Genomic DNA, 14,267 nt, shown 5'->3' on the forward strand with positions numbered 1-14,267 from the left:
GAGAGAACTCGCTGTTTGCAATTGATGCAAAATCCAGGACACCTGTCTTCTCGCTTTTTATCATGAGAATGGCGGCCTTTTGGGGATGCCGTGATCTCGTGCGATTTCACACCCCAATTCCCCCCCAGCCCCTCCAAAGCATTTTTTCAGGTGCAGGGCCTAAAAACATATGTTTGGGGGTACCATGTGAGATCACGACTCCAGAAAACACACCCTTTTATGAGATCATGGCACTAAAAAATGGCCGCTCTCACAAGAAAAAACGGGATGTCTCGTTTTTTCCGGGACACTTGCAGGATATGTTGGGGAAATCATGGCCATATGAACTCACTGGTACCCCCAAGGTTAACCCCCCCCCCCATGTCTCCTCCTGAACCTTACAGGGGGCACGATTGTAGGGGGGGGTGTCTCAAAGAACAAAGCTTTGACAAGAGAGCTTCTCTTTCTCCTAACTCCTCTCCCCCAGTTCACACACACTTCCAGTCTTCCCTTCCCAGTTTTCTCCCCCCAAGGCAAGTCAGGGTGTGACCGCTTGTGGGGACCCCCCCCCCCACAACAAAACTGGGAACTGTAGTTTAGAATTCCCAGCACCCTTAACAAGCTACAGGTCCCAGGTACATTTGGGGAAAGTGGTGTGATTGAAATGAATGGTGCAGACGGGACCTAAATGAGCAACTTAGTTTCTTACTCAGCGTAGACCCGCTGGAATTTATGGGCCTCCGTTATCCATTCGTTTCAGTGGGTCGGCTCTGAATATGACTAACAATGGATGCGACCCCCAAGTTGGGGGCGGTGAGGAGGCTCCATTCCAATGTTAGTTTCCTTCCTTCCTTCGCTCTCACACCATCGCCTCCCTCCCTTCTGCCGCAAGCAAGGGCTCTTTCAGCTGATTAGCAGGTAGAAGTTCAACAGGAAAAGCTGCCCCTCGTGGATTTCTGCCACACCCCACATTTGCTGCAAACCCCCCCAGTTCAGTGCCTTTGCAAGTAGCTGAAGGATATGTGGGGAGGAAAAAGTATTGGAGAGAAAGAGTTGTGAGCATCATTGTAGATTTCCTTGGTCTGCCATTTTCAAGTGGCATTTCAGGACTTGCAGGCGGAAATCCAACAGGTGCGGTTTTTGGCTCGCGGGAGGACAAGCAACACCTTGATGGGTTTGTCTGTCGTTTGCAGACACCTGCAGAGGGAGAAAATGATCTGCCTGAAACAGCCCTCAAAATTTCCGAAGGAAAAAAGGCGAGGGGGTGTGTTCCTGATCTCACAGAAGGAACTTAAGGCAGAGAGTTAGCACAAAGTCATTCCCACTGGGGGGGGGTGCCTCCTGGTCCTGGCCCCCGCTCCCGTGTGCGATACAAGGAATAACGATTCCGGCCTACCTTACAAAGTTGTTGTAACGGAGGCATGGTTGGCAGGAAGCACTTTGCCTTTTCAAAACAGAGAAGTGGTTTTTTTATTGAGTCTTGGGTTGACAAGGCGCGCTTGCATGAACTGGCTTTGAACCGGTTCCGCTCCTGGGAACTGCGAAAGTCTGTAGGAGTCGGTGCAGCACCGACAAACTGAAATCTCCCTAATTTGGGGGGCGGCCCGAGGCAATTTGTCCGGTTGGAAAGCAGCTTAAAATCCGTACTGGAATCCTGATATCGCAGGGCAGGCGGCCTGTCGGTGTGGCCACTGAGTCGAGCCCATTCTGAAATCTCTGCGATGGGAGTCCTTGGCCAAACATTTCGAACTTGCTCCACATTCGGAGGCAGCACATCTTCGAAGCAGGGGAGGCTGGCCGGGGGGGGGGGCAAATCCTTGGCCCATCCACCACTTGCCCCCTGCATATCAGCTGCCAACCTTCCCCTAAGCCCCAGTGTTTCTTCTTGCAGAACTCAGAAGGATGGGGGCAAACGCAGAGTTGAGTCTTTTGCACTGGCCCTTAGCGCTGGCTCCCCGTACGGCAGGTCTCCCCGGCGCCAGTCCCGTGGGGCACCGAACGCCCCTGCCCTGGGGGCAGAACCCACAGCCAGGACGTGTGGGTTGTGTCCCCTTGTGGGTCCCCCAGACGCACTGCGGGAAATGTTCTGGTCTAGCCAGACAACTTCGGTCTGACCCTTCGCTGAGGGTGCAGGGAGAATATCGTGCTCACTCTTTTATTACGTCGAGGTTTGGGGTGCGTTCCTGATTCCATGTTATTCCTGCTCTGAGGGTTGGGGGGCTCTTGAAGCTGTAGATTTGGAAAGGCTGTTGGGGTAGCAGAAGGGGTCTGCCACTAGGTTTGGAAAGCAGAGATTGGTGTTAGGGGAACTGCAGATCGGTTGGTTATTCTCTAGCCACACACCCACTCCATGGGGCAACGACTCCCCCCCCCCCCAGAGAAAGAAAGAGAAGCACACTGTAAATAGGGTGTGGGTAGCATGTGCGTAACAAGGGGGCTAGTCTGACGCAAGTTCTCTTGTGACCTTTGCCCCCCACCCCGGTGATTTTTCATCTTTTAACTATGTGCAGCTCCCGCATGCAACAGCAGTACAAACTCCTCTGTATCGCTCTGGAGAAAACAAAGACGATCTCCTTTCCAATAAACCTTTGTTTACAACGGCTCTCAGCTCTCTGTCCTTCCTTTTCCCTTTTCTGAAAGGCTGTGCGTTGAATGTGTTAGGGGAAAATCCAGGTGCGAGGCTGCTCAGTCACCCAGAGCAGAATACAGAAGTAATGGTGCCACTGTATTCTGCTCTGGTCAGACCTCACCTGGAGTACTGTGTCCAGTTCTGGGCACCACAGTTCAAGAAGGACACTGACAAACGGGAACGTGTCCAGAGGAGGGCAACCAAAATGGTCAAAGGCCTGGAAACGATGCCTTATGAGGAACGGCTAAGGGAGCTGGGCATGTTTAGCCTGGAGAAGAGGAGGTTAAGGGGTGATATGATAGCCATGTTCAAATATATAAAAGGATGTCATATAGAGGAGGGAGAAAGGTTGTTTTCTGCTGCTCCAGAGAAGCGGACACAGAGCAATGGATCCAAACTACAAGAAAGAAGATTCCACCTAAACATTAGGAAGAACTTCCTGACAGTAAGAGCTGTTCGACAGTGGAATTTGCTGCCAAGGAGTGTGGTGGAGTCTCCTTCTTTGGAGGTCTTTAAGCAGAGGCTTGACAACCATATGTCAGGAGTGCTCTGATGGTGTTTCCTGCTTGGCAGGGGGTTGGACTCAATGGCCCTTGTGGTCTATTCCAACTCTATGATTCTATGACCCAGCTCGTCGGGCAGGTCCCTGCGGAATAAAGGAAGGAGTCCAGCCAACCGGAGCAAATAGCTGTAGACCAAAGTTTATTGCGCAATAGGTTCAAAAAGCAAATTTCGAACCCCAAGGATGGGGTGACAAAGACTTTTAAAACTTTCCCACCACATCCCAGAATACAGTTCGAAGGGGAGGGGTTAACCTTGGCAAACATGTCCAGACAAGTCCTTGGTACGAGATTAGCATAAGCAGACAAGGCAGGGCAAGACTCAGGTATAAGATTAGCAAATATGTCTTAAGTACCCACCACCCAAAAGTACAATAGAAGTTCCTTTGCATGTCTGGAGCCTGAGGCGAGTCGGGTGATGAGATTTGGCTTCCCTTGGCTAACAATGAGCCCAGCAATTGTCACCTCTGGGAACTTCCTGGAGTCCCTTTTCAAGGGGAAAATAGCTTTGGGATGGAGGAAACTGGGAAAGGAGATGGTTTTATATTATTTTTAAAGCTAGGTAACTTCCCTGAGCTGTCAAGTTGAAAGGATACATTCAGGCATAATATTTGAAATATTTAACCCGTAATTTCCGTAACATTTGAATGAACTTTATTATGGTCACAGACCAGGATAAAAAACAAACAAACATATAAATAAAATAGCAGTTAGGGTTTTGTGGTTTTTTTTAACTGATAAATGTTGGAGCAAATAAGGACAAAGAAACAAGCATAGGAATAAAATACAAGATTAAATACAAGAATTAAATACAAGAATAAAATACAAGATTATCTGAATAAAATACAAGATTAAACACGGATAATGGATGGATAAAAACTGATCATTAAAACAGATAAAAACTAAAAACAAATAAAAACATGCAGTTAAAACAGCTGTAAGAGTGTAAGAACTAAATAGAAGCCTCTGAAATAGAGGACACTCACAACATTAGAAAGTGATGTGCAAATATGGTTAAAACAGACAATTAAAACAATGTACAGCAATAAATTTAGACACAATGTGCAACAATAAACTATGCGTTTTGCGGAGAGGGAACACGCCGCTCGGAGCTCAAGAGAAAACGTCGGGAATTGCAACACCGAAGGCAATTGCAACTCTGGCTGGGAAGAGCTGAGCATCGCCTGCCACGTAAGGCTGGAAGCAACAGAGATGGCGGGGGGGGGGGGGAATCAAATTCAGTTGGCATTTAATTTGCACTTTCTGGAACAAGGGGCGAGGGGGAGCGCAAGGCCTTCCTTTGAAATTCACACTGCTCCAAATTTTGCAACGCGGTTCCCCGAGCGAGCAATGTGTGCAAAATTCTAAATACAGGGCAAAAGAATGCACGTCTCTGTGAAAACGACATACAAAAATGCATTATATTTGAGGAGGGGAGTTTACTTGGCAATAATGTGCATTTTCGTAAAAATGACTCACCTATGCAGTGGCACCTTGGTTTACGAACTTAATCCGTGCCGGAAGTCCGTTCTTAAACCAAAGCGTTCTTAAACCAAGGCATGCTTTCCCACAGCAGCAGGGGACTCAATTTATACTCAACAGGAAGCGGAACATGTTCTTATTCCAAGGCCAAGTTCACAAACCAAAACACCTGCTTCCGGGTTTGCAGCGTTCTTAATCCAAGTGGTTCATAAACTAAGCTGTTCTTAAACCAAGGTACCACTGTATTTAGCTGCTTGTGAATTTTCGTAAAGGCTTCACACAGTTGGTGCAGAAATGTGGGCAAGGTTGGGAAAATGAGAAACCAAAATAATAATAATAATAATAATAATAATAATAATAATAATAACAACAACAACAACAATAATAATAATAATAATTCTACCCCACCCATCTGACTGGGCTGCCCCAGCCACTCTGGGCTGCTTCCACTTCATATAAAAACATAATAAAACATTACACGTTAAAAAGCTCCCCTATACAGGGATTTATTTCCCCTATACAGTGGTACCTCGGGTTAAGTACTTAATTCGTTCCGGAGGTCTGTTCTTAACCTGAAACTGTTCTTAACCTGAAGCACCACTTTAGCTAATGGGGCCTCCCACTGCTGCCGCGCTGCCAGAGCACGATTTCTGTTCTTATCCTGAAGCAAAGTTCTTAACCTGAAGCACTATTTCTGGGTTAGCTGAGTCTGTAAACTGAACCATCTGTAACCCGAGGTACCACCGTAGTTGTTGTTCTCTTTGACATCTGATGGGAAGGCGTTCCACAGGGCGGGAGCCACTACCAAGAAGGCGCTCCAGAGCAGCACACGGAAACGCCGTTTACCTTCCCGTCAGAGCATTACCTATTTATCTACTTGCACTTTGACGTGCTTTCGAACTGCTAGGTGAGCAGGAGCAGGGACTGAGCAACGGGAGCTCACCCCATCGCGGGGATTCGAACCGCCGACCTTCTGATCGGCAAGTCCTGGGCTCTGTGGTTTATCCCACAGCGCCATCTGCGTCCCGAGTACAGTGGTACTTCGGTTTAATAACTTAATTCGTTCTGGAGGTCCGTTCTTAACCTGAAACTGTTCTTAACCTGAGTCACCAGTTTAGCTAATGGGGCCTGCTGCCGCTGCACGATTTCTGTTCTCATCCTGAAGCAAAGTTCTTAACCCGAGGTACTATTTCTGGGTTAGCAGAGTCTGTAACCTGAAGCATATGTAACCTGAAGCATCTGTAACCCGAGGTACCACTGTATGTGACGACGGCTTGTCTGGATGGGAGACTCACTCATAGGCGCCGACTCCATGGGGCTTGAGGGGGCCCGAGCCCCCTCAAAAATTCGTTTGGGGGGGCTCTGCCCCCCCAATAATCTCCGGCGCCCCTCCAGCAGAGCGCCATCGCCGCCCCTCCCCCAGCCCAAAATGCACAGGGAGGGGCGGGCTGCATGCCTCCTGCCCTCCCTCCCGAGCAAAAGCTCCACCCAATTTCCTTTGGAGCTGATTAATAGGCGCAGCACGCTCTCCCCTATTCGCTCACGAGGAGGCGGCGCCACTTTATTTGCATATTCATGAGCTTATTTATTATTCATGAGCTTTCCCGGGCCCCCCCAATATTTTTTATAAGTCCGCGTCCCTGGACTCACTTATCTGACCAAAGGCAGCCTCCTACCTCCTACCCAACCATCCCTCCTGCCCGTTCCTGGATCTCTGTTGTCCCCCCCCCCCCCATAATCTAATTGAAACAGCAAGCAGGGAACAATTACTGGCTCTGGAAGGGAGCCAGGTCTTGGGGAGGGGGTCAAAATTAACGCCTATGGGATGCCTCTCCACTTTCTATAAAAGCACTCCGAGATAACAGGATGACACACAGGCCTGAACATGGATGACTCATCATCCGTCCTGTCTTCTGCCCAGAGCGGCCGCAGCCAGTGGTGTAGCGTGGGGGGTGCAGGGGGGGCCGGCCGCACCGGGCGCAACATCTGGGTTAGGGCAAATCCACAGGTTAGGGGGCGCAAATCCACGGGTTAGGGGGTGCAAATCCACGGGTTAGGGGGCGCAAATTACTTGCCTTGCCCCGGGTGCTGACAACCCACGCTACGCCACTGGCCGCAGCCTTCCTGGCCAGGTTAGCAGTTCCGAAAGGACAGCCCCTTGAGCCCTAGAGATTAAGGTTTGTGGGGCATGATGTAACCATGATGTATTAGTGATGTAGTTTGGGGGGGTGTAACATAGGGATTTGGGATGCGGGTGGCGCTGTGGGTTAAGCCACAGAGCCTAGGACTTGCCGATCAGAAGGTTGGCGGTTCCAATCCCCGTGACGGGGTGAGCTCCCATTGCTCGGTCCCAGCTCCTGCCAACCTAGCAGTTCGAAAGCACATCAAAGTGCAAGTAGATAAATAGGTACCGCTCCAGCGGGAAGGTAAATGGTGTTTCCGTGCGCTGCTCTGGTTTGCCAGAAGCGGCTTAGTCCTGCTGGCCACATGACCCGGAAGCTGTGCGCCGGCTCCCTCGGCCAATAAAGCGAGATGAGCGCCGCAACCCCAGAGTCGGCCACAACTGGACCTAATGGTCAGGGGTCCCTTTACCTTTAACATGGGGATTAGCAGCCAATAAAAGTTTGGGGGCTCTTTTGTTTGGGGCTTCCATCTTGTTCCACCTGGTGGCAGGTGGGAGTCCTGTCGCGACAGTCTTCAATCAAGACCAAGTCTACTGGCTGCTGTTTAGCTCTGGTATGCCTGACTGGTGTCCTTGTTTTTTGCCCAAGGGAGCCCTTGGATTTCTTCGTTAACAGAAGCAACTGAGCCCCCCTGAGATTCAATAGGAACTGAGCAGTAGGCATTGCTTGCAACGAGCTTCGTTGTGGGTCTCTGGGAGGAAACAGATTGCCGCCATTATTTTTGGAGAGCTGTCTGACAGCTAGTGCGGGAAGCAACGGGGTGGCCCAAAGCTGGCTGCCGCGGAAGCGAGGCCTGGCGTTGGATCTCACCTCCACCTCGCTTTGGCAGAGCTCTGCTGTGCGCGTGGTGCCAATAAAACTGATTGAATCTAATGGGAAGGAAATTGACCGTGTCAGTGCCAAGCTGCCCTCGCCTCGTTCTTTTCTGTGTCGCAGCCGGCCTCTGGCAGGTGGGTGGGTAGCTCGGAACGAGTCTCCCTGGGGCAAGGAGGATGCAAAACCCGGACCCAAGCCAGGTGCCTCTTCCTGAAAAGCGGGGAGCGTCTCTGCCATAACACTTCACCCTGTTTTGTTTTGTTTTTCCCAGGGAGTTGACTCAGAGTCACCCATGGAACCGAGTTTGGGGATTTTCGTGCCGGGCTATTTTGAGTTGGGCGATGGTCTGCGCCTACAGATTTGTACACAGAATCTGGCGACCATCCAGGTCTTCTTCTGATCTTTGCCTAACAGCAAAAGGTCAAATTTTTGCTTTTGCGGGAGGTCGGCGAGCCTCACCAGCAGGGAATCAATGAACTTACTACGTGCCTCTTCGTAAAAGGGACATTTAAAGAACAAGTGTTCTGGGCTTCCTATCTCTCCCAATGGACAGGTGCAAAGTCTCTGGGCATAGGGGACTTTTCTAAAGGCTCCATCCAGGACCGGCGAGGGAAGAGCCAAGCTTCTGGCGAGTTTAAAGGCCCTTCTTGCATTTCTAGATACGAGAAAGAAGAGATATGCTGCCGGTGCGGCTATATATCTCTTGATTTCTCCAATTTTATAGTCGGGGCACCTTGTGCAGTCCTGTTTTCTCTTGGTATCTAATATTCTTTGCTTGACCGTGGCTTTTGCCTGGCCCAACCCCAGACTTAGAAGGGCTTGAGGGGCAAAACCCAGTTTCTGGAGGGTGTTCAGGACTGCAGTCTGCCAGCCTGACTGGAATTGGTCGCAGAGGATCAGTGGGGCTATTCCTCAGGGGAGCAGATTCAATGTCAGACATTTGTAGATTGTTGTTAAGCAAATGCTAGCCTCCACTCTCATCTTCCTGAAAAGAGGGGAGGTTCTCTGCCATAACACATCGCCCTGTTCCCCCAAATTCGGACCAGGCTCTCAATGAGAGAAATGGCAGGCATTTGCGGGACGACAAGGTGCTCTAGACAGCATCTGGAGAAGTAGAGACGTCACCTTGCCAACAAAGGTCCGTATAGTTAAAGCCATGGTTTTCCCAGTAGTGATGTATGGAAGTGAGAGCTGGACCATAAAGAAGGCTGATCGCCAAAGAATGGATGCTTTTGGATTATGGTGCTGGAGAAGACTCTTGAGATTCCCATGGACTGCAAGAAGATCAAACGCATCCATTCTTAAGGAAATCAGCCCTGAGTGCTCACTGGAAGGACAGATCCTGAAGCTGAGGCTCCAGTACTTTGGCCACCTCATGAGAAGAGAAGACTCCCTGGAGAAGACCCTGATGTTGAGAAAGATGGAGGGCAGAAGGAGAAAGGGACGATGGAGGACGAGATGGTGGGACAGTGTTCTCGACGCTACGAACATGAGTTTGACCAAACTGCGGGAGGCAGTGGAAGACAGGAGTGCCTGGCGTGCTCTGGTCCAGGGGGTCACGAAGAGTCGGACACGACTAAACGACTAAACAACAACAAGGTGCTCTGAGATTTTGCTCACTTGGCGCTTTTCCTGTACATCAGCAGTGGTGGTGGTGATAATAATAATAATAATAATATAATAATAATTTATTATTTATACCCTGCCCATCTGGCCAGGCCTCCCCAGCCACTCTGGGCGGCTTCCAACAAAATATTAAAATACAGTCATACCTTGGGATGAATACACTTCAGGTTAAGCATATTCGGGTTGCGCTCTGCGGTGACCCGGAAGTAACAGAGCGCGTTACATCCGGGTTTCGGTGCTCGCGTATGCGCAGACGCTCAAAATGACATCACTCGCATGCGCAGAAGCGACGAAACACGACCCACCCACGCGCAGATGCACAGTCGCATCTTACGTTCACTTCAGGATGCGATCAGCCTTCTTTACGGTCCAGCTCTCACTTCCATACATCACTACTGGGAAAGGCTTAAGTCTAGGGCTTGCCAAAGTTGTGGCTGCAGTTTGATGTGCAGAAAGGAGAAGGTGATGTTTCCCCCCCTCCCTATGCTGTAAAAAGGGACACAGGTGGCGCTGTGGGTTAAACCACAGAGTCTAGGACTTGTCGATCAGAAAGTCGGCGGTTCGAATCCCCGCGATGGGGTGAGCTCCCGTTGCTCGGTCCCTGCTCCTGCCAACCTAGCAGTTCGAAAGCACGTCAAAGTGCAAGTAGATCAATAGGTACCGCTCCAGCGGGAAGGTAAACAGCATTTCCGTGCGCTGCTCTGGTTCACCAGAAGTGGCTTAGTCCTGCTGGCCACATGACCCAGAAGCTGTACCCTTGGCCAGTAAAGCGAGATGAGTGCCGCAACGCCAGAGTCGGCCATGACTGGACCTAATGGTCAGGGGTCCATTTACCTTTATGCTGTAAAAACTAGCTCCTGCACACAAGACTGCAGATAATAGGTGCAAGAGAACACGGGGCTGGCTTCGCCCTTGCTCCCCAAAAGGTGGCAACCCCCCTATCATACACTGGTTCTTATTCCTCTGCAGTCACCTTTTGTAAAAAAACAAAATAAAATAAAAAGCAAGAATGTCAGCTTAACCCAGGGGCGTTCAGCTCTTCTCCTTCCTCGCTGCCTCTCGAAATTGCCAATTAGTTCGGCTGCTGCAAAGTCTGTAGGAAGATCTGTGACTAGGCTTTGCAGGAGATTAACCTGAAGTGATAAATTTAAATAATTACAATAGTTGGGTTTTTTTAAGGAGAGCAGAATAAATAGAGTAGGCGTGAGTTACACGTAAGCCAGAGGGGAGAACCGTTTTGTGTTCCAAAAACACAAAAGAACCACCAGCTGAAAATATCTTGTGGGGTTTTATTTTTATTTTTATCCCCCCCAGCTGTCAATTAGCAACTCGCAGAACAATATGAGAGGGAGATAAATGGAGGACGAGGGAGAGTCCTTCTCTCCTTCCGTCAGAGTGCTGGGAGGGAAGGGCGTTGCTAAAAAACGGGCCGGTGGGATGGATTGGAGCAGGCCTTCGCAGATGCTCTTGCAAACTAATTTGGGCATCGCAGGCGGTTGCAGGTGCCATCAGACCAGATCCAGCCTGCCCCCTCCCTGGCTTCAAACACATAATAATAATAAATTTTATTTATATCCCCCCCTCCCCAGCCGAAGCCGGGCTCAGGGCGGCTAACAACACTAAAATAGTGCAACATTCTAAAAACATTATAAAAATTAATTAAAATCAAATTGATGGCAACCGATTAAGCAAAATTCTGTGCAGATTGCCAGAGGAGGGGGTCAGGCTGCGCCCTGACCAAAGGCCTGATGGAACAGCTCTGTCTTTCAGGCCCTGCGGAAAGATGTCAAGTCCTACAGGGCCCTGGTCTCTTGTGACAGAGCGTTCCACCAGATCGGGGCCACGGCCGAAAAAGCCCTGGCCCTGGTTGAGGCCAGCCTAACCTCTCTGTGGCCTGGGACCTCCAAGATGTTTTTATTTGAAGACCGTAAGTTCCTCTGTGGGGAGAGGCGGTTCCAACAGTCCAACTTGCAACACGAATCATTAGGGAATGGAAATGTTCACCTCGCCAGCTGCCTCTGAAGCATTGCTCATGTTCCGAGCAGAACATAAGTGCACCAAGCCAATGGTCCATGTAGTCTACCCTCCTGTGATCACAGCGGCCAGCTAGATGCAGGGAGCAGAACGTAAGCACAAGGGCAACACACTCGCCCTCCTGTGGTTTCCAGCAGCTGCTTTTCAGAAGTGCGAGTGCCTGGAGGCGGTTGGAGGATGGATGGCGGCTAACGGATTGAGGCTGAATCCTGACAAGACAGAAGGACTGTTTTGGGGGGACAGGAGGCGGGCAGGTGTGGAAGGCTCCCTGGTCCTGAATGGGGCAACTGTGCCCCTGAAGGACCAGGTGCGCAGCCTGGGAGTCATTTTGGACTCACAGCTGTCCATGGAGGTGCAGGTCAAATCTTCGTCCAGGGCGGCTGTCTACTAGCTCCATCTGGTACGCAGGCTGAGACTCTCCCTGCCCATGGACTGTCTCGCCAGAGTGGTGCATGCTCTGGTTATCTCCCGCTTGGACTACTGCAATGCACTCTACGTGGGGCTACCTTTGAAGGTGACCCGGAAACTACAACTAATCCAGAATGCGGCAGCTAGACTGGTGACTAGGAGTGGCCGCTGAGACCATATAACACCAGTTCTCAAAGATCTACATTGGCTCCCAGGACGTTTCTCAGCACAATTCAAAGTGTTGGTGCTGACCTTGAAAGCCCTAAACAGCCTCGGTCCAGTATAACTAAAGGAGCGTCTCCACCCCCATCGTTCAGCCCGGACACTGAAGTCCAGCTCCGAGGGCCTTCTGGCAGTTCCCTCCCTGCAAGGAGTGAGTTTACAGAGAACCAGGCAGAGGGCCTTCTCGGTAGTGGCGCCCACCATGTGGAACACCTTCCCATCAGATGCCAAAGAAATAAACAACTATCTGACTAAGTCATCAGTTGACCTCAAGACCGTAGCAGAAACACCCAACCTTTCCTGCCGCATTTGCCAGAGTGAAACCTCTCGTTGAATGCAAACTTAACTGCACAGCATTGTAAATGCAATGCACTCAAACATAGCATTTTGTGCGTATGAAACTTTTATCTCCAATGTGGGGGCCCCTGTGTCCACCTACTGTCAGAACACTTAGGGATCATTTGCAGGGGGGGGGACAGGTTCCTATGCCCTGCATTAGACCATCTTAGCTCTGTATTGCAGGGGTGGGGAGCCTCTGACGCCGAATATGTCTTCAAAGGCAGCCCCACGTATAATGTGCTGCAGTAATCTAACCTAGGCGGGACGTGGGTGGCTCTGTGGGTTAAACCACAGAGCCTAGGACTTGCCGATCAGAAGGTCGGTGGTTTGAATCCCCGCGACGGGGTGAGCTCCCGTTGCTCGGTCCCTGCTCCTGCCCACCTAGCAGTTTGAAAGCACACCAAAACTACAAGTAGATAAATAGGTACCACTCCGGCGGGAAGGTAAACGGCATTTCCGTGCACTGCTCTGGTTCTCCAGAAGCGGCTTAGTCCTGCTGGCCACATACCCGGAAGCTGTACGCCGGCTCCCTCGGCCAGTAAAGCGAGATGAGCGTCGCAACCCCAGAGCCGGCCACGACTGGACCTAATGGTCAGGGGTCCCTTTACCTTTTACCTAATCTAACCTAGAGGTTGCCAGGGCGCAGATGACAGGAGTTAGGCTTTCCTGGGCCAGATAGGGGGTCATCTGGCCCTCCAGCTGAAGCCATTCTTGGTGCTGGTGCTATTTCAACTGCCTTGATTCCGCAGCGGGCTGAAAAAGAGCGACGAGCGAGCTATTTATTTTGTTTTTATTAGTGATTTTATTGGTTGGTTGGAAAACCGCCGCCGCCCAGCAGGATTCTAAGCAAAGATGAATCCTAATAATGCCACCGTTCTCAAAGTCGTTGTTAATAATCTAGAAGCCAGCTGTGTGTGTTCGAGCGGGGGGGGGGGTTTGCAGGCCAATTGGACCAATGGAGACCCCCAACCTCCCCTGGCGCAGCCCCCTCCCCGAGAGAGACGGTCAGCCTCCCCTCTCCCAGCACGGCGGGAATAAATTAAGTCTCCGGCGTCCCCAGGTGTCTCTTGGAATCCGGCATTAAAAGGCGATGTAATAAATAGGCCGAACACGGTTGCGATGAGCCTTGTGTACAATAAACATTGCAGAGCGTCTGGCTGCTATTACGCCGTATTTAAATTGCAAACATTACAGCCTATTAGGGCACAATGAGGCTGCAGTTTTCGCCTCTCGCCAGCCTCGAAGGACAGACACTGGATAGCGAAATGGTCTGCGGCAGCCGTCCCGCTGCCACCGCCCGTCCACCGCAACCGCACAAACTTGAGGAGCCCCATCGAGCGAGGTGTCGAGGACTGACTGGAAGCAGAGGAGTGGAGTGGGGGGCATCAGGTGGGGAACCCCGAAGGGACGATGGCTCAGAGTCAGGGGAGCAGCGGTGGGATGATGGCGAGTGGTCAGAGGGAGGACTTGGAGGTGTCAGAGGCTGGAGGGGCAACAGGGTTTAGTGAGCAGGAAGAGTCTGTGGCAGAGAGCAGTCCAGAATCGGAGGCAGCAGAGGAGGGGAACCAGGAGGCAGAGATGAGGCAGGCTGGTCAGGAAACCAGGGGGTCTCCCTCTCCTTCTGAGACCAGCTCCCCTCCTGCCTGGTCCCCCAGAACCCAAAGAGGTATGAAGGAGGAAGAGCATAGATAGACAATATGGAGGAGCCTCAGATCGCTTGGCGGAGCAGCCTTGGACAGCAGGGAGAGTCCTTGCATCTGCCAAAAAAGGGACGCGGGTGGAGCTGTGGTCTAAACCACTGAGCCTCTTGGGCTTGCTGATCAGAAGGTCGGCGGTTCAAATCCCCACGAGGGGGTGAGCTCCCGTTGCTCGGTCCCTGCTCCTGCCAACCTAGCAGTTCGAAAGCATGCAAGTAGATAAATAGGTACCGCTCCGGCGGGAAGGTAAACGGCGTTTCCGTGCGCTGCTCTGGTTTGCCAGAAGCGGCTC

The sequence above is a fragment of the Podarcis muralis genome, chromosome 18 (assembly GCF_964188315.1).
Source record: "Podarcis muralis chromosome 18, rPodMur119.hap1.1, whole genome shotgun sequence".
NCBI classification, from domain to species: Eukaryota; Metazoa; Chordata; class Lepidosauria; order Squamata; family Lacertidae; genus Podarcis; species Podarcis muralis.